Source organism: Lepisosteus platostomus, chromosome 15 (genome assembly GCF_059453375.1).
Source record: "Lepisosteus platostomus isolate fLepPlt1 chromosome 15, fLepPlt1.hap1, whole genome shotgun sequence".
Taxonomy (NCBI): Eukaryota; Metazoa; Chordata; class Actinopteri; order Semionotiformes; family Lepisosteidae; genus Lepisosteus; species Lepisosteus platostomus.
The window spans coordinates 5,213,305-5,240,122 of NC_142625.1; the positions used below are offsets into that span (position 1 = coordinate 5,213,305).

The 26,818-nt window shown below is 39.1% G+C and overlaps 1 protein-coding gene and 1 pseudogene across 2 annotated transcripts in view; one reads left to right on the plus strand and one right to left on the minus strand.

The window, feature by feature from the left end:
• The window catches only part of LOC148647740 (uncharacterized), a 273,814-nt gene that overhangs the window by 127,319 nt on the left and 119,677 nt on the right, over positions 1–26,818 (plus strand). The gene's annotated exons all lie outside the window — the stretch shown is intronic.
• LOC148647742 (polyunsaturated fatty acid lipoxygenase ALOX8-like) overlaps positions 1–26,818 on the minus strand; it is a 37,221-nt pseudogene that overhangs the window by 3,056 nt on the left and 7,347 nt on the right. The window contains exons 6-11 of the transcript XR_015926822.1: positions 19,332–19,475; positions 18,381–18,487; positions 13,788–13,869; positions 12,609–12,695; positions 2,469–2,638; positions 1,496–1,617 (exon numbers count right to left, since the gene is read on the minus strand). The product of XR_015926822.1 is annotated as a polyunsaturated fatty acid lipoxygenase ALOX8-like (transcript). The remainder of the gene's footprint in view (positions 1–1,495; positions 1,618–2,468; positions 2,639–12,608; positions 12,696–13,787; positions 13,870–18,380; positions 18,488–19,331; positions 19,476–26,818) is intronic.

Genomic DNA, 26,818 nt, shown 5'->3' on the forward strand with positions numbered 1-26,818 from the left:
TATCAGGTGGTTACAGCCTCTGTATAGCCATGGGAGAATTAGGACCTGTGTATGATGATGAGATATATGCTCTCCTCTCACAGGCATCAACAGTGTTCACTGATAGCATAATAGCAGGGCTATGATTTTTTTCTCCACTAATTTTCTAACCTGTATATCAGTTCTTCAGCATCAAGATAACATCGTAGCATTTTCTAAAGCTGTCATTGAATTTTTACAATTTATATGCATAGGTATGTGGATTAACAGTGATGTGCAGTGCCCTCCAGAATTATTGGCATCCTTGGTAAAGATGAGCAAAAAAGGCTATGAAAAAGTGTCTTTGTTGTTTATCAGTTTGATCTTACAATGAAAATATGACCGAAAACTAACCTTTCAGTGAGGTCAAATTAATCAAAGGAAAACAATATCCTTATAAATTTTTTTTAAAGATTTCTCAAAAACACAGGTGTCATTTATTGTTACTTTGTCATTTATTGTTACCATGAAAAGGGAAAAATGTATTTAAAATAAATGGAATGAAAAAAATGTAGGGGTGCCAATAATTGTGACATGTTTTTAGAAAAAAAAATCTTTTTTTATAAGAATTTATTTTATAAGGATCAGTTATTTGTTACACTCACTGCTTAAGGTAGAAATAAGCAGCAGCTGACAGGTGAGAGAGAATTAGTGCAGGAAAGCAATCGTGGGTTAATAAACATTTAATACTGTGCCGATTTGTCTGACGACCACAGACAGTATTCATTAACATTGCTTTCATTTGTAACACAAACCCTTTTCAGAAAAAAAAACTAACAGCCACATTACATTTTAAAATGGTGGCTAGTAGTGACGCGCAGGTCGGCTTGTTTTAGACCCGCACCCACCCGCGGTGGTGAGAAACGAACCCGCGCACGTCTGACCCGATCTGAAGTCTCATTTTTTTTTACCCAAGCCTGCCTGGCTCACGGTTGTGAGTCGACCCACACATCACTAGTAGCTAGGCTGCTAGTTTTTATATTTTATATAACATAAAATGTGATCTTTTCATGAAATATGATTATTAGACCAAAACAGAGCTTAATTGAAGCTGCTGTTTCACTAACATCTAAAGCAACACAAGAGCCAGCTATCGATCTTCCCTAAACAGAGAAGTGCTGAAATCGGTATGCCAGAGCAGATCGATCACACTCTTTCCATGGGGATAAATTGGAGAAAACGGAATTTTCCAACCTCATAAAATACATCCATCAGGAATAGTTTCAGTTCCGTTTACACCATCATAGTTGCTGACATTTTCATTTCTTGTTTCATTTACTATTTTTGGGTAAAAACTATTTTTTTGTCCTTGTATTCTTCAGCAAAACGCCTAGTTCATAGCACAGCCACACATGCAAAATTCTGTTCAGAGTGAAATGTAATTCATTTGTATATAATGCCCTTAAATCTTTGAAGCCCAAGGTGAAATACAGGACATTCACTGCAAAATTCTTAATTGTTAGTGTTGGTGACCTACCTGACTCTTGCCTTCCTAAGAACCCGTTGGTGAAGATATCCTCTATCCAGGCCTGCAGCTCAGTGTCCTCCAGGACATCTTTGTCTGCTGGGTAGTAATGTTTCACCATGCCATCCACAAACCTGACAAGCAACCACAGCAGCTAAGAAACTCACTCAACACAGCAGGAGGAAGGGAAACTGTTTTGCAGGATGTGCTGTAAAGTCTTACATTCAATGAGACAAAATAATTGTAACTTAAACATATTTTCAGAACTTTGATATTGTGATATCTAATTAATACAATTGCTAATTTGCTACTGCTCGTGAGTACTTACTATTTCTTTAAGAAATGGGGGATAAGTCATAATGCATTGTTGTACCCAGTCAAAAATATTTAGTCAGTTTGTACTTTTATCCCCAATTCCTGTTACTTTTCATTTTAAGAAAAAGTTAAAGTTTTAATGACATGGATAGTTGTTGCCTGTGTTTGCAAAGATGTAGATTATGTCCAGCATCATATCCAGTAGAACAGTATTCACTCAACACAGGTCTCAAATTATCAAACCATTTGTTTACTTAAGGAATAAGTGGTGCAAATGAGTTTTAGTCATTAAAATAGATTTTTTTATACAGTATTGTATTTTTCCAAACTCAAATTAAACATTTTCAGTTATTTTTAAGTACAGCTCATACCTATCGCTAGAGAAATTCCAAGGTGTTCCCTCTTAATAATTTCAAGTATTACAAAATCCCTACTTCTTTCATGACGTGAACTCCATATGGTTTGGGAATGTTGTGTAAATGCATAACTGTGTTTCTCATCATCATCATCAATATGTTAATTTCTTACTGTCTAGACTCTGAGAAAGTCATGATTAATGAGAGGCAGTGTGAACACGATCACTTTGGCTACCTTAGACAAAGAGTACAAATGAATGAAGACTGGACTTGAGTCCTCACATGCTTGCTGTGAAGACTCCTGGAAGTCCCACCTGTTGATCACAGCCCACTGTTTAAGGCCGTCATTGCGGTAGTGGTAGTTGGGTATTCCTTCAACCCCACGAGCGGCAATGTCCTCCGGCAGACAGAGGGCGCTGTAAGTCAGGGAAGTGAGGGCTCTCTGAAGCACTTCAAACTTTCCATATCCTCCGGTACTGGCGGCCTAGCTCAGAAGGAAAACAAGATTCATTAGTGTGACTGTTTTTTTCTCTCTGTAGTCTCAGTGTCAGTACAGGGTGTCCTAAGAATAAACTCCTTCAGTTTTGAAATTACCTTAAAACCAACAAACCCTTGCAAATGCAGTGATAACATCTACACAAAAAGATGCTCTTAAGACATATTGGACCACTGGAGCTGTGAGGTATTAAACTATGTCATGACTGAGCACAATCTAATGACTTAGCCAATATGAGAAACCATGTATGCTGATGTTGCGGCCCTGTTTAGTGTCTAAATGTCAGTTAAATTTGTACATCCTTCCTCCAGAGTCTCAGAGAACCTCCAGTTGGTTTTATGGATTCAGAAGGTATTCTAATGCAAAAAAAAAGAAATACAGAAATACTTAAATACTTCAGAAATACTTAAGAAGTAATTTAAAATGGAAAGAAAGAACAGTGATGGAGGAAAACACACTACTAATGTGAAATACCTTGCCCAAAGGTCAAGGAACCTAACCGATCCCTGAGTGCTTGTTTAGTTCTTAAAAGAGAATGATGAGTAATTTTTTGCTGTTTGGTCCACAGTACAGGCAACTGCCCTGACTACTTGATGAGGTGGCAACATATTCTTGCAACTTTCTGATGAATAATGCAATGTAGGATTATTACTTATCAGCCACAGTCCTCTGTTTTCACTTTATTGCTGTTTCATATTTAACTCTGATAAATATACCATGGTAGATTCAGCCTCTCAATGTAGAGGGGTGAGCAGTGTCCTTTATGTTGGTGCTTGTAGTTAATGCTTATGAATAAAACGTTAATCTCTTTGCCTTATTGTTTAACCTACAGATAACGTTTTTGCTATTTAGTTTAACATGACGAGTGCTGGTCCTGTGTGATAAGATCATGTTTTCAATATGCTTGGTGTCTCTGGACAAGCAAACCTACTACCTCTCTCAAACAGTTATTCAAAGGGCTTCCTTTAGAAAAGCAGATTCCAGAATTGTTGACTGTATAGTAAAGGTATTGTGATACTTAGTTGCTGTGGTGTTATTACAGACAGGAAAATGACATTAATTAAGCAGAGGGGATGCTGAGTATTGCTGTGCGCACTTGTGTTGACTTTGTGTTGTTTCTGCCCTGTAGTTAATATCCCTGCTTAGACTCCATCATGCTTGTATTTGCAGCCTTGCTGTGAACCATCAGCTACAGTAAACCAGACTGCAGTGGTTTACGAGATGATCTGTTTCTGAGTAACTGTGTATGTACGATACTTGGGGGGTAGGAGATTTTGTTGTGAAGTCATGAACCCCAGCATTTTAAGTGCTGGAGTGTTTTGCTGAACCTATAAATTTGTGTTTAATTTTGAAGCTGTCTATAACCATTCTTGGGAAGACCAAGTACTACAGATGCAGCCATTCAAAGTGTGTGGTACAGACACGTACCGGAGGTAATTGGCTATGGCGTCTCGCATCGTGACGCGCGATGACGCAAAATACCGCGGTACGTGATTGGTTGACCAACAGGGGCACTCGTGGTCCGTTGGTCGGTCGTAGAAAAATGTACAGTAAATGTCTTTACTGTGCCTGTTTTAGCATTGAATATTTATATGGAATTTTACCACTGAAGGGAAATCTTAGTAGCTGAGCATAAAAAGAATAGGAGCATACTGTAACGCGTGTGAAGGCCATAAACGATATTAATTTTGGAACATAAACATACAGTATATAGCTGGTCTTGGTACTTTAAAGGAAAAATACACACTGGTATTCCATTTCTCCCTAAACATTGTAAGCTTCGAAGTCTTTAACTAACGTGATACCGGAGTCAACAAGCATACTTTTAGAATTTGATTAAAAGGGAATATAATATGGAATCGCGTATCTAAAGAATTTAATAACGGTATGATTATATCCGTGTACTGCGACAGGGCTGTGTAGGGCTGTTTCGCCTGCCTGTTCATGCGAGCTGTCTTGTAGCCGACTGGTCTAGGTGCGTGACAACCAACTGGCAGGTTGTGTGTTTGAATCCAGCTGGTGCTGGACTTTTCTTTTAACAAACATTTCTTCGAAAAAATAGGTAAGCGATATTATGGACAATCAATTGACTTTTATATTTCAAAATATCGCAACATGATCGATATTTGCGATATTTTGAACATATCTTCCCTTCTGACAGCGGTTCCTGCTTCTATTGTGTGTGTGTGTGCAACAGAGTAAATTTTTATATGGAGACTGGACAGTATGCGTTACAATATAAACATTTATATTGATTTAAATCGTGTTCTGATTTAAATCGCAAACGGGTGTTTAATTATGTGTTTTTTAATCATAATCAGGCTAATGCATTTCTACATTTTCTGTATGAACCAGCTTAGAGGTTCATACAGAAAGACAGCTTGTGTTTAAATTGAGTGTAAGGTAATTTATGCTTCTAAAGTCATGGTCAGCATTTATTATTGTACTGTGATGTAAACTTTTTCTGTGCCAGTCACATTATTTTATAGCGTTTTTATTGCGTTATTAAATCCGGTGGCGCTGTGTGTTAGTTTCCTGACTCCCATTATTTAAACTGCGACACTGATCATTCATCTCTAAATAAGCTTTATTTTATATAGCGTTTTAAGCGAATAGGTCATTAGATTGCTCATAAACCTAATCGCTTTTTCTACATAAACACAGCGTGATTGCTCTCTGAAAATGCTTTTCCTTTATTTTTAAAGTAGGCTCAGATTTCAACTATAGATCGTATTATTATAAACTTTCTTGGAAAAATGTATTTTATGTAAACCATGTTTGCTATTAATTCATTTAGGGCTAGAATATGTTCATTGTCTTCCAATCGAGTCGAGTTGACATTGGAAGCCTGCCACACCCGGACTGTTAAACCAACGCATTAGCACGTCAAAGCCCATTGAGCCAGTATTGGCTTTAGTATTCCCCCCTCTCCCCTCAATTCAATTCAATTCAAGGTGTTTTATTTGCATGACAGATGGGTACAAGCAGTGTTGGGTATGTATATTGTAACGCTTACGGCAGACAGGCACTGTGTAAGAGCCGGCGCACCAGAGCAGCGCACCGAGGGAGCGTCTGCATTTATAACTTAGTTTTTAAAAGTAGTCAAGCAATATGAAGCATCTCCTTTTACTTAGTGCCTGAGCATAAAAAGAATAGGAGCATACTGCAACGCGTGTGAAGTCCATAAACGATATTAATTTTGGAACTTAAACATACAGTATATGGCTGGTCTCGGTACTTTAAAGAAAACATACACACCAGTATTCCATTTCTCCCTAAACATTTTAAGCATCGAAGTCTTTAACTAACGCGATACCGGAGTCAACAAGCATACTTTTAGAATTTGATTAAAAGGGAATATAATATGGAATTGCGTATCTCAAGAAATTAATAACGATATAATTATATTCATGTTGCAAAAGAACTGCAACGGACATAAAAACTCCCTTGCTTTTAACAGAGCGTTCCATAATTTCTAACTACGAAAATGCCAGGTGAAAGGATTTGTAAACATATTTTGTTAAAGCAAGTCAGTTTTTTCCGCAACACATTAAAGACATTTTTCCAAGAAAGTTTAGCCTTTGTCACTAATGAAACCACTAAATAAAGACATAAATATAGAAATCTTAAGATTTGTTTTATTTAATGTTGGTAGCAGGATGAACTGTCAGAGTGTATATTTTGTTGCAGAGTTGCTGCAAGATGTTAACAGTGAAAAAGGTATTTAGAAATGAGTTATTTCAAGATGAAAATTTTCAGAATAATTGCAAATCTAGCAGGATAGAGAAAGCACAAAAACTGGCAGTTAGATTGATCAGATTAGTATGAAAAGTCATTTAGCAAAGGGAATGAGAAGAGTGACAAACTAGTATACTTTAGATCTTTTTTTCTGAACCAGGGAAAATCTGATCATGTTTCCCTATAACAATAATAAAAAACTTTATTTGATATATCACCATTAAAGGTGGCATCTCAAAGCAATAAAGTAGATGTAAAAACAGATAAAAGGACCACAGATTACAAAGTAAATGCATATAAGAAAGACAAGCAGTTAGAGGTGCTACCAAAATTAGAAAATGAAGCAGATACAGACACTAAGTCTTCTGAAAAGAAAGGTTCTGAGGTTAGATTTAAACTGGCCCTGGTGTGTGTGTGTTTGTGTCTGTCTGTCCTGTGATGGACTGGCGCTATGTCCAGGGTGTATTCTGCCTTGTGTCCGTCGCTTACTGGGATAGGCTCCAAATCCTCTGTACTGGATAAAGAGATTAGAAATGGATGGAAGTAAAGGCACTGTGTGGATGGAACTATACACAGTGTTAGAAACCCACTATGAAATGGCAGCATCTCACTGAGAATAAAATATTTTATAGTGCTGGCTTAAGGAAACAGCCTTTCCACCTCTCTTGCACATCAGTATCCATACCTAGTTATTTAAACAAATTGCCTCTAATTATAAACATCTTAATATGCTGGCTCTGTGGATCCGCATCAGCTATGTTTGCCCATTCCTTCAATTCATGTGCATCCAACACACAGTTCAACGCTAGCAACTACACAAAATCTAAAATATGAGCTCTACTTGCCACTTACAATACCAACAGTACCAGCTAAGTTTAGTAGTGACATTTTCATGGATCTTTTTAACAATAAAATTTACAACATCAGACTTCAGACACAATTAAACAGGCCTCAAAAAAGTCTGGTACAAACATTTTCAGCATGGAATAAACCTTTACTTTAATGGTATAAACCTTAAATGGATTCATATTCTCAATAAGATTTGGTGCTCAGTAACATGACTTAGAAAATGACAGAAGACATACGTATCATGCTTATCCTTCTATTTTTCATAATCGTAAACTCCTTAAGGCAGTTACATTTTCTCTGTTCTGACCTGGAGTTACAGAGAAATTTAAATTCTAATAAGAGATTTGTAATGAGGAAAGTCATACCAATCACTCATACAGTACCAGGATTAGCAATTACAATACAAATACTTTCTTTCTGTATGTGTTTATTTTGCAGTTTGAGTCTATGGCATTCCTTTGGGGGTCTATACTCCAAGGCATGACTTTTTTATGGGAACATGACATTTTTTTAAACATATATTTTTGTGGTAGGAGGGCGCAAAACATCAGTATTTACTGCTATTAATTACTGTACGATTTATAGTTGAAATCTGAGCCTACATATAAAGTTAGATATAAAGTTAAAATCTCGACAAAGCAATGTAGGAAATACAGAGAAAATAAATCCTTTCTGACATCTAAAATCAGTTTCGATCAAGGTCTCTAAAACGAACAAGAAAAAGAGGATTTTCGGAGGGCAATTACGCTGTGTTTATATAGAATAACTGATTTATGAGCAATCTAATTTCTTGTTCGTTTAAAACAGTGAAATGTCAGCTGCAAAAGATCGCACCAGAAACAGCACTCTCTCTGCCTGTCATAGACGTTCAGGAAAGGCTGAATGAAGTCATGTCAAGTACAATAATTCGGTGATCAATAATAACAGTTGTGGGACAGTATATAAGGAGGATAAGGATTTTGAAGTTGACTCGAAATCTGATAGGTAACCAGTGCAAGGACTTGAAAACAGGTGTAATGCATCCCTGATAGGATTCTTGCTGTCATATTCTGAACATATTGAAGATTGCTCAGTGTGGATTTAATTTCCCCAGTGGACAGGATGTGCATTTATTAATTCTAGAAAAAAAGCCTTTCTTGATTTCTCTAGTTCTTAGTTTCTGCACATGAATTGAAGGAATGGGCAAACATAGCTGATGCGGATCCACAGAGCCAGCATATTAAGATGTTTATAATTAGAGGCAATTTGTTTAAATAACTAGGTATGGATACTGATGTGCAAGAGAGGTGGAAAGGCTGTTTCCTTAAGCCAGCACTATAAAATATTTTATTCTCAGTGAGATGCTGCCATTTCATAGTGGGTTTCTAACACTGTGTATAGTTCCATCCACACAGTGCCTTTACTTCCATTTCTAATCTCTTTATCCAGTACAGAGGATTTGGAGCCTATCCCAGTAAGCAACGGACACAAGGCAGAATACACCCTGGACATAGCGCCAGTCCATCACAGGACAGACAGACACAAACACACACACACCAGGGCCAGTTTTCCCATAAACCAATTAACTTACCAGTATGTTTTGGAGTGCGAGAGGGAGTCATATCACACATATGGAGAAAAACCATGTAACCCAGAGAGAACATGTAAACCCCACACACACAGGATGGCAGGAATTGAACCTAGGACCCCAGTGCTGCAAGATAGCAACGCTAACCACTTTGCCACCATTATAAATGGATGGATATCTTAGTTATCTTTCTAGTTCACAGGTTTGCATGCATAATTTAATTTTGAAAGCCACTGAGACATCAGGTACTACTGTTGTATTTATGAAAAAGAAACAAAACAAAAAACATACTAACAACTGTGCCATCCTACTCCTTAGTTAATACATTTTATTATTCATAAACAGTTAACATTGTTAGCAAAATATTTTGAATTATATTTAACCCTATTTTTTCTTTAGTTTTGTATTTAACTTATTATTATGATAGTCAGACTTAATGTATATTTGAACAATGAAAATATATTTTTACAAGATTTTACATTAAGCACTTAAAATTAATATGGTTAATAATAGTAAACTGTAACATGCTGTAACAAGATCGGTTAAACTGCGAAGAAAATGCTTTCAGAGAAAATGTTTCAGGTGTGAAGAACATAGATCTCCAATGCAATTTCAACCAAACCTGTTCCCACACACCCTGCCCCCACTACCATTAGAATATACACAAAGCACTCAAATCTTTCGAGCTAATGATCAGGTGACCCGAGAGAGAGCGAGAGAAACACCAAGGGGTGCGGAACCAGGGAACTATTTACATGGAAAACGGGCGATCTCCCCAGACTGTCCGTCCGTTTCACTGTTACCTGGATACCTCTTTATTTAGAACTCACTAACACTGATTTTTAGTTTAGAAGGATTCAAGTAGGGTTTTAGATGAAAGGCAGCGACCTTAATCAAGCCTAAATCATAATTGAACCCATTCAGAGCCTACATTACATTTTAGCGTTTCATTCTGAGCAGAAGACCCTCACACCTGAAGAAGGGGGGGGGTTTTCGCTGGAAATCTCGCCTGCTTCTATTTTACAACCGGAGTGCTGGCTGTGACGAATTAAACCGGTTTTACAGGTTTCAATCACATACCATGTGACATGGGAGTCAGGAAACTAACACACAGCGCCACCGGATTTGATAACGCTATAAAAACGCTATAAAATAATGTGACTTGGCACAGAACAAGTTTACAGCACAGTACAATAATAAATGCTGATCATGACTTTAGAAGCATAAATTGCCTTACACTCAATTTAAACACAAGCTGTCTTTAGCCCTCTAAGCTGGTTCATACAGAAATGTAGAGATCCAGGCTCAGAACACACAGCTTCATTAGGGAATACATATGCAGGACAACTAGAGAAGACGTTTTACAGAGGATGGATTTTTAGAAACATCCCATCAGTGACATCACTGAAGTCAACTCCTAGGTACTGTAACTGTCGTGTGGATAGTTTCACAAGAATCAGACAAAGGTTTAAGCATCGCTTGTTCTAGATAAAACTGCAAAAAAAAAACAACAACCCATAATGTACTTCTTTGCGGCTCTGTTTGCCCAAATCATATATTCACAACGTGAAATCTAGAAAATAATATTACGTAACCAAAATCCGCAATATGGAAACAGAACCTGTGTAATTGTTGATAGATGATGTACTCGTAACATTTTTTCAAGACGAACTACAACATTTAAAAAATGACTTGTATGTACTTGATATCTCTAATCAATCCACGGGTCCCAGCACAAAACGAAACTAAAACGCATACTGTTTCGCGCTTCTTATTAGTTGCTCAAAAGTAATTTGACCGTATGAAATGCATAATATAAACCTAGAAACATATACGTGAGCAGTACTTAAGCACTGTAGTATCGGTGTTAAGACATTCCTCTCAAATACTGTAAATCAAGTTAAAAATATCTCAAGACCGATTCTGGTCATAATGAAACCATGTTTTGTGTATGTTTTCTTTAAAGTACCGAGACCAGCCATATACTGTATGGTTATGTTCCAAAATTAATATCGTTTATGGCCTTCACACGCGTTGCAGTATGCTCCTATTCTTTTTATGCTCAGCTACTAAGATTTCCCTTCAGTGGTAAAATTAGATATGAATATTCAATACTTAAACGGGCACAGTTAAGACATTAAATATACATATACATACTGTATACAGTACAGTTTGCATATGGTAATATGTTTATGTTACGCGATTAAAAAATAAATAAATAAAAATGAAAAGTCCAGCACCAGCTGGATTCGAACACACAACCTGCCAGTTGGTAGTCACGCACCTAGACCAGTAGGCTACAAGACAGCTCGCATGAACAGGCAGGCGAAACAGCCCTACACAGCCCTGTCGCAGCACACGAATTCTTTAGATACGCGATTCCATATTATATTAGCAGAAAAGCTTAAAACTACCACTTTTTTCACACGCTATTTCACATGCTAGTTAAATACTTCGATGCTTAAAATCGTTAGGGAGAAATGGAATACCGGTGTGTATTTTTCCTTTAAAGTGCCGATTCCTGGAATCTGACTGGCTGACACCCCTCTGAAGTGGTTCCATAAAATCTGGTATACGGAAAAGAAAGCGTTGATAAATACAAGTGTCTTTTAATACACTCTTTGCTGTGCTCTTGAGGATCCTTGTGATATTTTAAGCTCTAGTTGAATGATAGGTGTCACATTTTAAATCATTTTCGTAGTTAGAAATTATGAAACGCCCTGTTAAAAGCAAGGAAGTTTTTATGCCCGTTGAAGTAAAACAAAATGCCTGACAAAGTATGGCTTGGACAGATTCCAAGTGCTTGTACAAATGTGCTAAAGAAATTATACTTTGAGTATACAGCTTGTCCAAAGTCATCCATTATTAATACTATTAGTAATATCTTCAGTAAAGGCTTTGATGCATAAATATTTCTGATAAAGGTAGGTTGTGTACTTTTGTCCAACTGAGCAATCTTGCTTTCATAAAATATACCAACATTTTAATGACTGATGATTAACATGCTGTAATACACAGTTCAAAATTAAAAGCTCAAATGCTGTACATGAGAGGTTAAGCTCCCCCTGGCGGTTTTACAAGGCGACGCCGGATAGTTAGCCACGTGACACACGTGAACCGCGTGATACCGCGACACGCCCACCGGGGTATGCCGCGAAATACCTCACCCATTTTGAATGGCTGCATCTGTAATATAATTAGCAGGCTTGGTTGTAAAATTATGTTTTCTGTCCTTCAAAATCAAAGTACCTGCAGGAATTTGATTTGACTTTTAATACGACCCTTGAATTAACATAATTAATACCACAATTAAATATTAAGGATTATGAAATGTGACACAAACCAGAATAATGTGACCCACAGACCTTACAGTGCCTTGCAAACGTATTCACCCCCTTTGGGCTCTTTTAGTTTTTTACATTTAGGTGTGTCAAAGCAAGGGGGTAAATACTTATGCATTCAATTATTTTAATAAATTTAGTAAAATGTCTGGATTTGTTTTCACTTTAACATTATAGAGTACGTTGTGTTGATTAGTGGCAAACATTCTCAGTTAAATACATCATGGTTCCATGCTGTAACAATAAAATGTTCAAGGGGGGTGAATACTTTTGCAAGGCACTGTAGTTTGCCCACCCTCATGTTGAGCCAAACATTTTGATATTGGCAAGTTATGATTTGTGATAGGTTTGATTCTTTAACATTTTAAATTAATCTTTACCAGGCATTAGCTGTATTGCTGTTAACTGTTAATAAAACAATGCAGTGCAGCTGCAATAGTTATTTACAGCAGTAGAGACTGACCTGGTCAAAAACTCCTCCAGTGGCCATCAGATCATTCCTGGCTATAATATTGATGTGAAGGGTGTACCGTGTATGAGGATTCAGGAGCTTCGTATTGAAACGGAAAATACATTTTAATCAATAACGAATTAAGGAAGAGCAACAACATTGTTAGCTGAGGCAATGGTATACTATATGTTTTATTGTCTGACATGTAAGTTTCACATTAATACTACTTCTGCAATGCTGTTTTACCTCTAACTACTCTTTTGCCATCTTTTGAAAAGTCAGAAAAGTACCTTGCTATTGAATAACACTCTTCCTAGTGTCAAACAGGGCAGTTGACAATCCATCTAGTGAGCTTTTCCAGGAAACCCTTATCGTACTGGGGAACGTACTGGGGTGCTGCACAGAGATCCTGCCTGCAACTAGGTCCTAACTGAGGAAATAGGGGGGTGATGTTCTCAAATCACTGTTCTCCAAATCCATAGTACTGTTCTGCTTTTAAACAGGAACATTGTATCCAGAAGACTGAACTCAGGGTACATTTGATAGATCTATTAGTTTCAACCCAGAAATGTAATTCACAGCTCTAGGTGATCCTCAAGACAGAACCACATCAACTAGCACCCAATTCATGACGGGCTCCAGCTCCATTGATTATTCACTATGATCTAACTGGCTTTTTAAATTCAACATCTGTTACAATAAATAGATTTGAAAAAATGTTAGCCTAGGGAAAGACTGCAAAAGCATGTCCTTGGAAGGCTTATGTACAAAATGCATAAGACCTGAAAGATATAAATTTAATTTTTATATTATCACAGAAGTGGTATTGGTCAGTGTACAAAATTCAATGTATAATTTCCCTGATATACTGCAAATAATCACTTGTACCCTTTCAAGAAATACAAGATGCATTTCCATTTCCTCTAAAAATAATAAAACCTTTAAATGGGGTTCTCTGCCCTTGACTGACACTGCAAAAAATATTTTAATCTGTTATTGGCTGATTTTTTATTTCAGATCCTTGCTATTACAGGAAGTCTTTGCATTACATACCGAAACGTAGTTAACAAACATTGTAAAAAAATCTTTTGAACACTTTCCAAGACTATCCTTACACAGGAGCAAATCAAAAACACACATACAAAATGCACAATGTTTATGCTGGATGTCAAAAAAACACAGTAACAGTACTTTGAACAAAGGGTGCACTGAGGGTTACTGCCTGAGCATGGCAACACAGAATACCTCTGCCAACAGGTGGGTTCGCAGTGTCCTGTCACTCAGATGGCACAGTCAGTAGTTGGTGGCACTTGATATGGTCCCTCCCAGCAGGATTGCAACGTCTGGCAGGGTATCTCTTCTTCACCTACACCCACTCGCCAGGTATCCGGTCGTGTCTCCCCTCTACTGCAGGTCCCCAAGCGTCCGGCACCTGTTCACGAGCCCTGTGCACTGCTTCAGTTAACAAACCTACAACACTTTAATAGAGAGTTAGTAAATTCATCAGTGCGTTAGTCAAACTTGGCCTCCAGGGAGTTTCTTTGGCTGCCCATGATGATCTCAAATGGGCTCAGTCTCACAGTTCCGTTTGCTCCAGCCCGCAAACAGCACAGGACTGCAGGTAGAGCATCTACCCACGGTGTTCCTTCAGTTGATATTTCCTTAGTTGGTCTTTCAGACTGTGGGTGATGGGGCAATGTGACTTCCAACTTACCCCTAGTGAGGCTGGCACACCTTCCCAGTGTAGTATGCCCCTAGATCAGTATCCAAGGGGCAGGGCAGTCCGTACCACGGGATCATCTTTGTCATACACTTGGGTATGTGCCAGCCCACATCCCATCATCATACAACCCCACATTCTTTACACATTTGTTCTAACCACTATTAAACATCTATTAAAGGCCTCAACCTGAATTCTCCCTTTTTCCCAATAGAGGTTTCACAGGGGTCTCAGACTGCCGCTTTCCCAGTGCCGCTCGTCTGGCATCTGCATCTGCATGGTTGTTACCTTGAGTTTCCGGAATTCTTTATTTATTGTGTTATTTACACCTTACTCAAGCTGCTTCTGTCGGCAGCTGTAAAACTACAAATCAGTTCAGAGACAAGCCCAGTATTCTCAACTGGAGTCCCTGCCGTTGTGAGAGAATCCTATTTCTCCATAGCCATCCAGAATTGTGGCCTACATGCAACAAATACATACATTATATACATATACAGTAACCCTTTAACATCTTTCTTTTTACAATCTCCCATCAGTGCTCTTAACTGGCTTGCTGCGCTGAGGCAGTGGAGGGGCATTTTTCCAATTGTTAGCACCTTGAATTCTGTTGTAACAGCTCAGCCTGTTCTCTGTTCTCCCTCATGCATCAGAGAGGACCCATCAGTAAACAGTATTACATTTCCTTAAATTTTCACAGTCCCCCACTTTTTTTGCTACAGCATCTAATGGTATAATAGTGCCTACCTCCATGCTCCTGTGTCAGCACAGCTGCCCAGAACCCTTTTTCCACACTTACATACAAAGAATGGTTGATCCCTCTGAGGAAACCCCAGTCTCAGCACCTGTAAGAGAGCTTGTTTCAAATTATTACAGGCGGCTTTTGCTGCTGGAACCAAGGCAAGTTTGTACTGCACTCCCCCCTTAAGCAGATCTGTTAAGAGTTGTGCTCACCCCGTAAAAAACATTGCACCCAGGCCCTGTTAAAATTTCACAATGCTAGACACAAAAGGGCCTTATCATAACTGCTTCTATTAGACACTCTAAAGCTGAAGCAACTCAGACTTGTGGGTTTCCTCGTCAGGGGAAGCACTCAGAATACCATCAACATACTGAGTGATCACAGTCAGTTGAAGCCACGTGATACCCTGTTCTGGATAGTCATTCTTTGTAATGCATAATATTCCAACCCAATAGATCTGGGATATAACCACCCATTAAAATCTGGTACTCGCAAGACGTTATTCTCCCCAGTCTCGATTCTAAACCTACAGCGTTTAAGCATGTCTGGTTTCGAGACATTCGAATAAAACCAAATTGTTTCCACTATTGCAACTAATTGTATAAAAATACAAAAACTGTTTAACTACTTTTACGTCCACCTGTACTGTACTTATACGTTTCAGACGCTCTTATATTTTCCAATCTCCTTAAGTTGATTTTCGTCAAGTCTCTTTAGTTACGTCTCTAGCCAGTCGCGCTGGCTAAACACACTCACACCGTCATTTAGTATACCAAAACTCACAGTTACACACATACATGCCGGCACACAAATTCATAAAACACACATACACATCGAGAATATATTTTTCTCTTCGTACTACAATGTGCTGTATTCTTGTTTTACTTCTACATTAATCCTTTTAATTCCTGAAGCGCACTCCAGGTTCGCTGCATTTCTAATTTCGGGTGCGGTACTTTAGCCCACCGGTCAATATCTTACGGTTTTGGATTTGATCGTATGGGGGAATCAGGGAGGGTAGGTGCGAGTGCAGACCCCCTCGACGGGGTGCTAGACACTTAGAGTGACGCTGTCATCAACAGCACCAGCCCCCGCTACATCAGGCCCTCTCCCACTTAGGGTGAGAGTACAGGTCTGCGGGCGCCCTCTGTTTAAGGGAGTTCCTGTTCCGTCTCTAACACACTCGTACCAGGTGTCATCCCACTCAGACCCCCCGTCTCCATATGGTCACTGTGGGAATTGATCCCAATTATTTTCATTTCCTGCCTGTCTGTTCCCCTATGGGAGAGCAGGATATAACACATTAACTAGTGCAGTGCGACCAGGAACTAATTCTTCTTTTAGTTTCTGATTCTTCTGCAATGCCTCTTTTCGCTTTTGTTTATACTCTTTCGTAGCGAGTAAAGTATCTTTTCTTCCGGGTTTTTGTTTTCCCTGTAAACACACTTTTAAGTCACATCCCAATTTCTTTTTTTTTTATGTATCTGCCACCACTGGTGCCGGCCGTGCACCAGGGTGGGAGCTACATGCTTGTGCTTTTGCCAATCAATACTCATATGCTTTCTTTACAGGCGTCTTTGCCCCAGACTCCCTCTGACAAACTCAACTTTTCGCATATTTTTCTCCTTTTTTTTTCCCCGTCAACTTACACTTTTCTGATATATAAACGGACCCTTCCACCACTTTCTCAAACCATCAGTTAGCACACATGTTCGGTCTCTTTTACTTTTGTCGTGTGTGAGGTAACAGCTCATACAGTAAGGGGATGCTTTCACTTGAAAAACCTGTGCATTCCTGCACTCATTCAGCCAAGGGCGTCTGTTACCTCCAGATCTAAATACCTCTCAGAGACTTTAGAGAGGACTTACACCGCACTGTTCACAGGTAAGGAACGAGACCTCGAAAACCCCCTTTCTTGATCAGTAATTCACCATCCCCAGAACGCCAGCATCGCTGCTTTTGCCCCGGGGTGGACTTACGCACTGAGCTCAATCAGGGCGATTCTCGGGTCTCAACGTCCTTTAAATTCTGCTACTTAATGCTTTGCTCTTTTATTATGAGGTGTGTTTATGTTAGTGTCGTGCGTGTGTATATGTATTTCACAAACAAGGAAAACACCAAAAACATACATACATATATATCTATCTATCTCTTCTACTCCTGTTTCCTTTAAAACAAAAAACCACGCCACGCCAATCTGTGCACGATCAAGGCGTAGCTAATCTCAGGACCCCGGGCGCAATTAAGGCCCACACCAATCCTGGATTATACGTGCATTTAATGTACCACTCAGCTCCAGAACCCCGGGCGCAATTAAGGCCCACACCGATCCTGAGCCACAGAACTCCGGGCGCAATTAAGGCCCACACCAGTCCTGAATTACGTGCATTTAATGCACCACTCAGCTCCAGAACCACGGGCGCAATTAAGGCCCACACCGATCCTGAGCCACAGAACTCCGGGCGCAGTTAAGGCCCAAACCAGTTCTGACCTTCAGAACTCCGGGCGCAATTAAGGCCCACACCAGTCCTGAACTTCACGGTAAGGGTCCAAAACCCGTTCAAAACTCCACGCGCAATTAAGGCATACACCAGCTTCGAACGCCTGTACACAATACCGCGGAACCCTTCCCAGACCAAATTCTGGGCTTACAGCAAACAACCCATTACATACACCGGTGTCTTCCCCGGGCCAGAGGAATTCAGAAACTCGCGTTTACTCCGTCATCTCGGGCGATTCTCGCAGGGAGCAGAGATTTCCCAATCGGTCAGAGAGAGTCGGAACTTTTTTTTTTAAAAAGAGGAGTCCTTACCTCTTAGTAATGTGAGCGCTGACCGTCTCTCCTGCCGATGGGAAGTTCTGCGCCTTCTGGAGCATCCGCCGACTACGCCAAATTTGTTGTAACAGAAGAAATAAGGTTCTTGATCCCGAGATGAAGTAAAACAGATGAGTTTATTGCATGCAAGGAACAATAAAGCCGAAGTCTTGTTTCCCGCAAGAAACAACAAAACCGAAGTATTGTTCAACGTACTGGTACAAACTTTTGGGTTATATAGTGTTTTCTTCTCTGTTTCTGACGTCACTCGGTCTGATGGTAAAGAGGGGGGTTCATGGTATTTGGCCAGTTTACGATGTTCTGGACAAATGGTCAGTTTAAGATTACACCCAGGGGGGTTCCTAGCTTGCATCTGCAATCCTTATCAGTTAACCCCCTTTCCTGCCATAAACCCCAGCTTGTGACTTAGAAGTCTAAACCCCCTACAGAAAGGATTAAATTCAAACCCCCGTCTTCACATCTTTCTTCAGCAGCAAGTGAGAAACCAACTCGAAATAGTTAAAGTCAGCACTGCGCACATAGGTCTTCACCAAGAGCCAGCTGACAGAGTCGCTGGGCAGGAATATGGGGTTTTCTGGTCCTGCCTTCTGCTTGAGCTATAACAAGAAATGATAATGAAGTAATATAAATACTGTAGAACTCATTTTTCAGCGTACCTAATATTTTTCACTTCTTGAAGATAGTACATATATACACACAGATAATCCCTGACTATACCATGATGCCTAGGTAACAGAATTACAAAACCCAATCCCAGACCTTTTATTAATTATTAAAGGTATTATTGATAAACTAGCATAGAATTTACAATTAACAAAACATATAATCAGTCTAGTACAGCACAGTGGTGCAGTGATTGGCATTCACTGCCTTGCAGCAAGGGTTCAATTACTGGGGTGGAATCTGCATGGAGTTTGCATGTTCTCCCTCTGTTTGTGTCGGTTTCCTCTGGGTGCTTCCTTCCCACGGTCTAAAGATATACTGGTAGGTTAATTGGGTTCTGGGAAGACTGGCCCTGATTTGAACGTGAGCATCTCTGTGTTTGTGTCGGCCTTGAGAGGGTCTGGTCCATGGTGTCTTTGTGCCTGTTGCTTGCTGGGATAGGCACTGGCTGCCCTGTGTGACCCTGAACTGGAAGAAGCACTTCCTACCAGAGTTCATTATAAAACATTACTTTTTAAAATGAAATTAGAAGTTTTACTTTTAATGAAAAAAAGTCCTATATCAATTAATCTCAACCGCATATGTCCAGAAGCAGGCCATTTTAACTGAGAATGGGTGGATGGAACTAATTTAAAAAAGAAAAGATGTCTCTTAATCTCTCTTAATTAATTAATTCATCTTAATTTCACCAAATACTTTATTTTATCCTTGAATAATACTGGAAATATAGATTTTCAAGCATTTTAGACAAGTGAGTAACTGCAGTTAGTCTGGCACCTGAATGGCAATGGGCATCAGGATTTCTTCTCTCTTCAGATGCAGCAGGCAGAGTGGAGCAGCAAGTTACTGCTTCTTCATGTTGATGGTGTTGGTTTGGATGCCATCCAGCAGTTTGTAGTCCACCAGGTAGATAGTACCTTTCTGTAGAAACACAATAACTCATTTGCTGCCTTTACAAACTGGAGTTGCTACGGTACTTGTTTGGAAACAAGACAACCCAAGACTCCTAGCACTCAAGACACTGACCATGATTCACACTCAAACTGAAATGCTAATACACTAACAGTGACATAGACGTTGGCGCTGCTGTCTCCTCGATCCAGGGAGCTGGGATCCTTTCCCCAGTGCTGGAGGCTGGTTTCCTCTCAACATCCAAAGCTGACTTGACAGGACTAGCTCCTAAATTGTCCCTCTATAAAAAGCTGTGTGATACACTGGAGGGGGAGAGAGATTGCTAAGGCCAGATAAATTACATAAATCAAGTTATCCCTAGTTGACACCACCAGGTCCTGGCCAGGGTTGTCCAGAGATGTTATGATTAATGAATATTTAAGATCTATTGGTATTACAGACGCTTTAAGAGAATCAGAAGCCCTTTAAAAAGACAGTTCTAAGAGCATTATGGGAAAGGATATGTGAAGAAAGGAGAAAGTTGACAGCAGGAAGATTTCATTAAAAGTAGAGGAAAACAGGTTTAAATTAGAGGTATTGTTTGTTGACTTTCTACCAAAATCTAGGTTGTTTGTTATTTAGCTCCTAGAAAAAGTCATATACTGTAAAACAGACCAAGTGTTCAGACTCTGCTGTTTTTATTTTGTTTTGGTTTTGAGAGTGAAAAGACAAAATAATTTTATATTTCCTTCATTTGAATTAAGGATTTCAAGTTACAGTATAATGCAAAGTTTGGTTTGCTGTTTTTTTGTTGACTGGTGCTACACCTGTTACCTAAGTGTTTCATTTGGCTGTCTGGGACTGAATCTTAAACTGTGATAAGATTCATTTTATTTGTCACCCACCCATAATACTGTAAGTTTCAGTGGTTTGTATGCTTCCATGTATATTTGTTTTGTGTGCAATCCCTACAGTATGTTTCAGTATTATCTATTATGTGTAATAAATGTAGGGTGTTAAGACTTAGAACTTTTCCCTGTTTTTTGCTTTCAGCTCTTAAGCAAATTACAAATGGTAAATTCCTGAACTTTTATTTGTTTTGCTAATTTGACTTGTCGAGAGCAGTTGAAAACATTAGGATTCTCCATTACAATTCCTTAAAGCATTATACACATTATACACAGTATCTAGTGTTTGTCAGCAATCATTGTATACAATCACAGTGATGGCAGCTGTAGGAGGTATGATGAGCTACAGCTGTGAGCGGTCTTACTGTATATAAGTGAAAACTGCATACTTCCCTGCAGTCAGAGAGGGAGAGACGGGGAGTCAGTGCCATACAAGTACAGTATGTAGTTTACCTGGCACAGGCAGGGCGCAGCAGGATACCTGGCCAAGCCAGAGAGAGTAAGGGGCCAGGTTTTTTATGTACAGCCATTCAAAACAAGCGGGGTATGCTGCAGTATAACACGGTGGGCATGTCGCAGTATACCGCATCATACCGTATGCAAATTAGATTATGTTAATAGTATCCGGAATCACCTTGTAAAACCGCCAGGTGGAGCTAATAAAGGTTAACCTCTCCTGAACAGCATTTGAGCTGTCACCAGAAAACGTCGGTTTCGAATCCCGATCACTGCTGAGGGACAGTCTTTATTCAATTAAGAATTTAAGTTGTATACTCTTTAGACTTTAAACAGTGTATTACAGTATGTTAATCATTAAACATAAAAAGGCGGTATATTTTATAAAAGCAAGATTGTTCTGTTGGACAAAAGTACACAACCTACCACCTTTATCATAAATATTTTAATTATGCAGGAATATTTTATGCATCAAAGTCTTTACCGAAGATATTACTAATAGTATTAATAATGAATGTCCTTGGACAAGCTGTAAGCTCAAAGTATTACCCTGGTCCACATTCTTTGTAACCGTCTTTGTAAACGAAAAGAGTTTATTTTTTCATTGTCAAAAAGTAACACCGTAGCATTTAGTTGGTCCAATCACGCATTTGTTTCCAATCATACAAAGTAATTCTTGAGAATCTCCGATTCACCATGCCTTTTACATGCTCATAAACGATATTAATTTAGGAACATAAACATATTACTGTATGTAAACTGTACTGTATATTGCTGGTCTTGGTAGTTTAAAGAAAAAATACACACCAGTATTCCATTTCTCCCTAAACATTTTAAGCATCAAAGCATTACATGTTGTTATTTGGGAAATGTTTTTACGTGCTCCTTCTGACCATATTAGGATTATATACTTTGTGAAAAGTGATAGTCTTTTAACCTTTTCTGTGAATTCACTTGTTATCTAACAAACGCATACTTTTAGAATTTTATTAACAGGGAATATAATATGGAATTGCGTATCTAAACAAATTAATAACGATATAATTATATTCATGTACTTTCTGGCGGAATAAACTGAAGAGGTTAGTAAATGGGACACGGAATTATTAAGAATTATCACCTCTTTTTACACTTGAGAACAAATGAGAACATTCCACTCAGTGGGCGGTGCATTGTTATCTAAATCACCTGCTAATTCGTTTTACACCACTGGACGACAGGAGAATGTGACTGTACTTTATCTGTACAGAATGTGTGTTTCAATCAATACAGTAATTGATTAAAATCGCAATCGCGTGTTTAATTAAATGCCTTTTTTGATTCACAATCTGCAAATGAAAACCGCGGTAAAGTCACCTTGAATTTAAAAACTATTTTGGCACAAAACCTCCTAGAGTTGTGAGAACACTTGCTTTGTGTATAAAGTACATTGTGAATGTTTTCACAGCCTTCACTTTGTCGTTTTTATGCCATTTTTTTGACCACGCACGAATATTCCTATGTCCGTATCTTCGCAAGGGAATCAGTGTGAATTTTAATACTAATTAAATGACCGCGGGCACTTTCCACCCCCTCTACATTCTCAGAGTAGAACAGACTAACCTTCTAATGAAAGATGGTCCACCCCCCCCACGGACAGGAAAAGTGCCTACAGACTCTGATGCTTAAAATGTTTAGGGAGAAAGTGGAATACTGGTGTGTATTTTTTCTTTAAACTACCAATACCACCATATACAGTCTGTAACGTAGGGATTTCTATATGTCTTTATTTAGTGGTTACATTAGTGACAAAGGTTCAACTTTTAGCTTCAGTAACGCGTACATATCTCCCCTTTTTATAAACGAAATGGTTGAAATCTGTTCCAGAGCCACTGTTGTTTCATCAGTGAAAAGTACATCATGAAATGCCTCTCTCTGTTCAATCCACTGGAAAAAGAAAAGGAGCATAAAGCATCTGATGGTCATAAATGATATTCATTTAGGAACAGCATCAGAGATATGTTTTTAACTGCACTGCATCGGAGAGAATACCATAGTGTGTTTTTTTTTTTACTCCCTGGCGGAAACTGGCTTCCATAAGAATCAGTATGGCTCAGAGATTAAATAAAACTTCACTCACACCAAACAAATGTATATTTCTAAATATCACAACATGATCTAATTTAAGTCATTTTAATAACAATGAATAGTCACCTATGCGTTACAATATAAACATTTATATTGATTTAAATCGCGTTTAAATCGCCTTTATTTAAAACCCATAAATAAAGCTGATACTGTTTAGACTTTTAATTATTTAAAACTGTATTACAGCAGCACAATGCACAATGCAACCTAAATCGCTATCTTTGTCTTCTGTGTAATAATGTTCACCTCTCTGTCCAGCAAATTAACAATAGTAATAATAATGAACTTTATTGTATATGGCGCCCTTAAAGGTGGCTCCTCAAAGCGCTTTACAGGTTAAAAACAATAACAACAATACTGTAAGGCTGGGAAAATGATTTTTTTTTAAGAAATACAAAATGAGATATAATGATGTGTTACGGCTTAGACATTAACGAAGAGCATAACACGTGGGCGGCGTCGGCTCTGGCTTTCCCATCTACTGTATACCAATACACTGCATACAACCCCCCTCTCTGCGGGAGTTCTGGCTGTGATGAATTAAACCGGTTTCACAGGTATTTTCAAAGTAGAAGGGGGCGAGATTTCCAGTGAAAGACACCTCCCCCCCCTCAAAAACCCAGTAAGTACAGTACTTACTAGTTAAGAAAGCTAGGCTCCTCAATGAAATCGCTTTAACATGCTAATGCGTTGGTGTAACAGTCCGGGCCTGGCAAGCTTCTAATGTCAACCCGACTACGGCGAAAGGAACCCTTCTTTCATTGGAAGACAATGAACGTATTCTAGCCCTAAATGAATTAATAGCAAACATGGTTTACATAAAATACATTTTTCCAAGAAAGTTTAGCCTTTGTCACTAATGAAACCACTAAATAAAGACATAAATATAGAAATCTTAAGATTTTTAAAATACATGACTTTAAAAAACGATTACAAACGCCAGCGGAGAGAGAGAACAGGGGAGGGATGTTGGTTTTGCATAAGGGGCGGGGCTATTGAAATTAGGTCTATTTGGGAATGTGGAGTTCCATGTTCTGGCTGTGTTGAGGTATTGATTTTGTGTAATGCTTTATGTTGAAAATTGAGGTGGATTTTGTTTATAATAAAGAGGATAAACTGGGATGGGAGGAGGGTTTGGTTTTGCATAAGGGGCGGGATTATGATAATTGGAGGAACTTGAGAGAGTTTAATGGTTTGATATATTTGATTTTGTATTGTGGTTGTTATCTATGTTTTTGGTTGGTATTATGTTTATATGGTTGTTTTTGTTGGTTGGTCGTTATTATGGTTATTAATAATACGATCTATAGTTGAAATCTGAGCCTAACTAAAAAGAAAAGGCATTTTCAGAGAGCAATTACGCTTTGTTTATGTAGAATAAGTGATTAGGTTTATGAGCAATCTAATTACTTATTCGTTTAAAACGCTATATAAAATAAAGTTTATTATTAATTTGCTGGACAGAGTGGTGAACATTATTATGCATAAGTCAAAGATAACGATCCTGATCAGTTTAGAAATCTGTGTATGCTGTAAGGTTTTTACTTCTTAATTAAACTTTTAAAATACACGTTTCGAATAGAAAGAAATCCTCTTCCTGGTACAGTATGTATAGCAAACCAGCACGTCTTTTTTCTCCAATCAGAGGGGTGTCAGATGGTGTCAGCCAATCACCATTCTGAAGCCCTACCATAATCTCTGGTATGGGGAGACCCCAGAATTCTGTCCCATAGTTTAGACAGATGATAGATACTTTTATTGATCCTGTGAGGGAAATAAAGTAAATCATTTTCATTTTAGGAAATTATTAAACGCTCGGTTAAAAGCAAAGGAGATTGTCTGTTATGGTGGACATAAAAACAAGAGTTCGCTGGCATTATATCCTAGAAGACACAGACCGGCGCCAGACCGGGAGAATGCCCGGAGCGTAAAAGAAAATGCCTGATGAGCTAGGGATTGGACAGTTTCCAAGTGCTTGTACAATCGATGGAAATGTTCAAATAAATGTGCAAAAGAAATAAACAAAATAATCATTTATTTCTTTATCATATTGGCTAGCTAATGTCCTCTCTTTGCTAGTTAGTGGCTGTGTTTCTGCGTTGGGTAGCAACGGGTGACTGTTCTCAGGCGGAAGATGTAAACAGCTTAATTTTCGTGTTAAATAATTTTTTTAAATTAAAATTCATTCTATACAGCAATCGCATATTTGGGTACCGTTTCATAAAACTTTCATGCTTAAAATGTTTAGGGAGAAATGGAAGACTGGTGTGTATTTTTTCTTTAAACTACCAAGACCAGCCATACACAGTACAGTTTACATACAGTAATGTTTGTTCCTAAATTAATATCGTTTATGACCTTCAGATGTGTTATGCTCCTCTTCTTTTTATGCTCAGCTACTAACATTTCCCTTTAGTGGTAAAATTCCATATAAATATTCAATACTAAGTGGATTAAAATGTGCACAGTAAAGAGATTAAATGATTAGATCTTTTTACTACCAACCAATGCACCACGAGTGCCCCTGTCGGTCATTTTGGCCAGCCAATCACTTACCGCCCTGCGGTGGCTTGTGGGTAGATTACCGTACCGCGGGTTTGTACCGTGCATTTTGAATGGCTGTATTTGTATTCACTTGACTCATGTATTGGTACTGCAGTGAGACTGTCCAGGCCAAAACTGAGAGAGAACTAGAGATAGCAGGTCTGTGTTGGCCTGTGTGCTCTGGAGACACTCTCAGTCTGATGTACTGCTCCGTAGCAACCACCTCTTCAGTAGGAGACTGACAGCTGCAGTAGTGTTTTAGTGCGATGTGAGCGAGCAGTCTGGGGATGTGTTGCAGCCCCTGTATTCAGCAGGCGGCTTTGTTTGTGAGTGCTGTTGTAGGGAAAGCCAGCAAGCAAAGAAAGCAGCAGTTGTCCACCAGAAGGGGAGCAAGTACGGTCTAGGACCCCAGTAGGGATTCATCCACGCATCTTTATTAACCAGCCGGGTATTGACTGAAAAAGGCGATTTCACCTGCAGGGCTGCATAGCAGTGTGTGAGGCCTGACTGAATGGAAATTAGTGTGTAAATTAAGAATAATAAGTATGAGTAAAAGAGCAGACGTGCGAGTGAGTTAATGAGTGAAGTGCAGAGTGCATTAGTGTAGACAAGGAGATCTTCACTCTAAAAGGGAAGTACAGAGTGAAGGAAGCTGCTGACCTTTGGTAGCTTGTGAGAACCAGTGTAGGTGTGTGATAGAGAGGCCCTCAAGCTACAGGTGAAGTACAGGGTGGTAGAAGGCTTCTGTCTATATACAGGCCTCTGGTTAGACTCCAGGATGTGCTGTGCTACCCTGTGGGGGGCATGAGAAAGGTGTTACTGCTCACAGGATGGTATGTAGAACACAGAGGTGTGGAGTGCAAGGTCAGCCAGCAGCCCTGAGCTGTGTGTGAGACAGTGAGGTCTCTCAGGGGAACCGGTTAGTGATGCAGGGCATGTGTGAATGCAGAATTCGCCGGGTCCACAAGACCGTGGTGCAGTGGCAGCTACAAGCGGACAGCCCAGGGCACAAGGCTGAGGTGCCAGGGAGTTGTGAGTTGTGTGTCTGCGGTGTGAGGTTGAGAAGACTGTGAATAATGGTGTTATGTGACACCGTGACTAGTGGTAGATGTAGTCAGGTGGTTCAGCTTTGGTCGCTGCTATGTTGGCTTGCTGGTAAGGTAAAGAATGAGGTTAACAGCCTGAAAGGAGGCTGAAACTCAACACTATTTCTGTTGGAGAGTATGTGGAAAAGGGAAAAAAAATCCTGCAAACTTTTTTTCCAAATGGGCTGTTGTAGGCTGGTCTGTTGTTATGGGACACTGGATAGTGTCACTCTGTGTGGCATCACAGAGATCG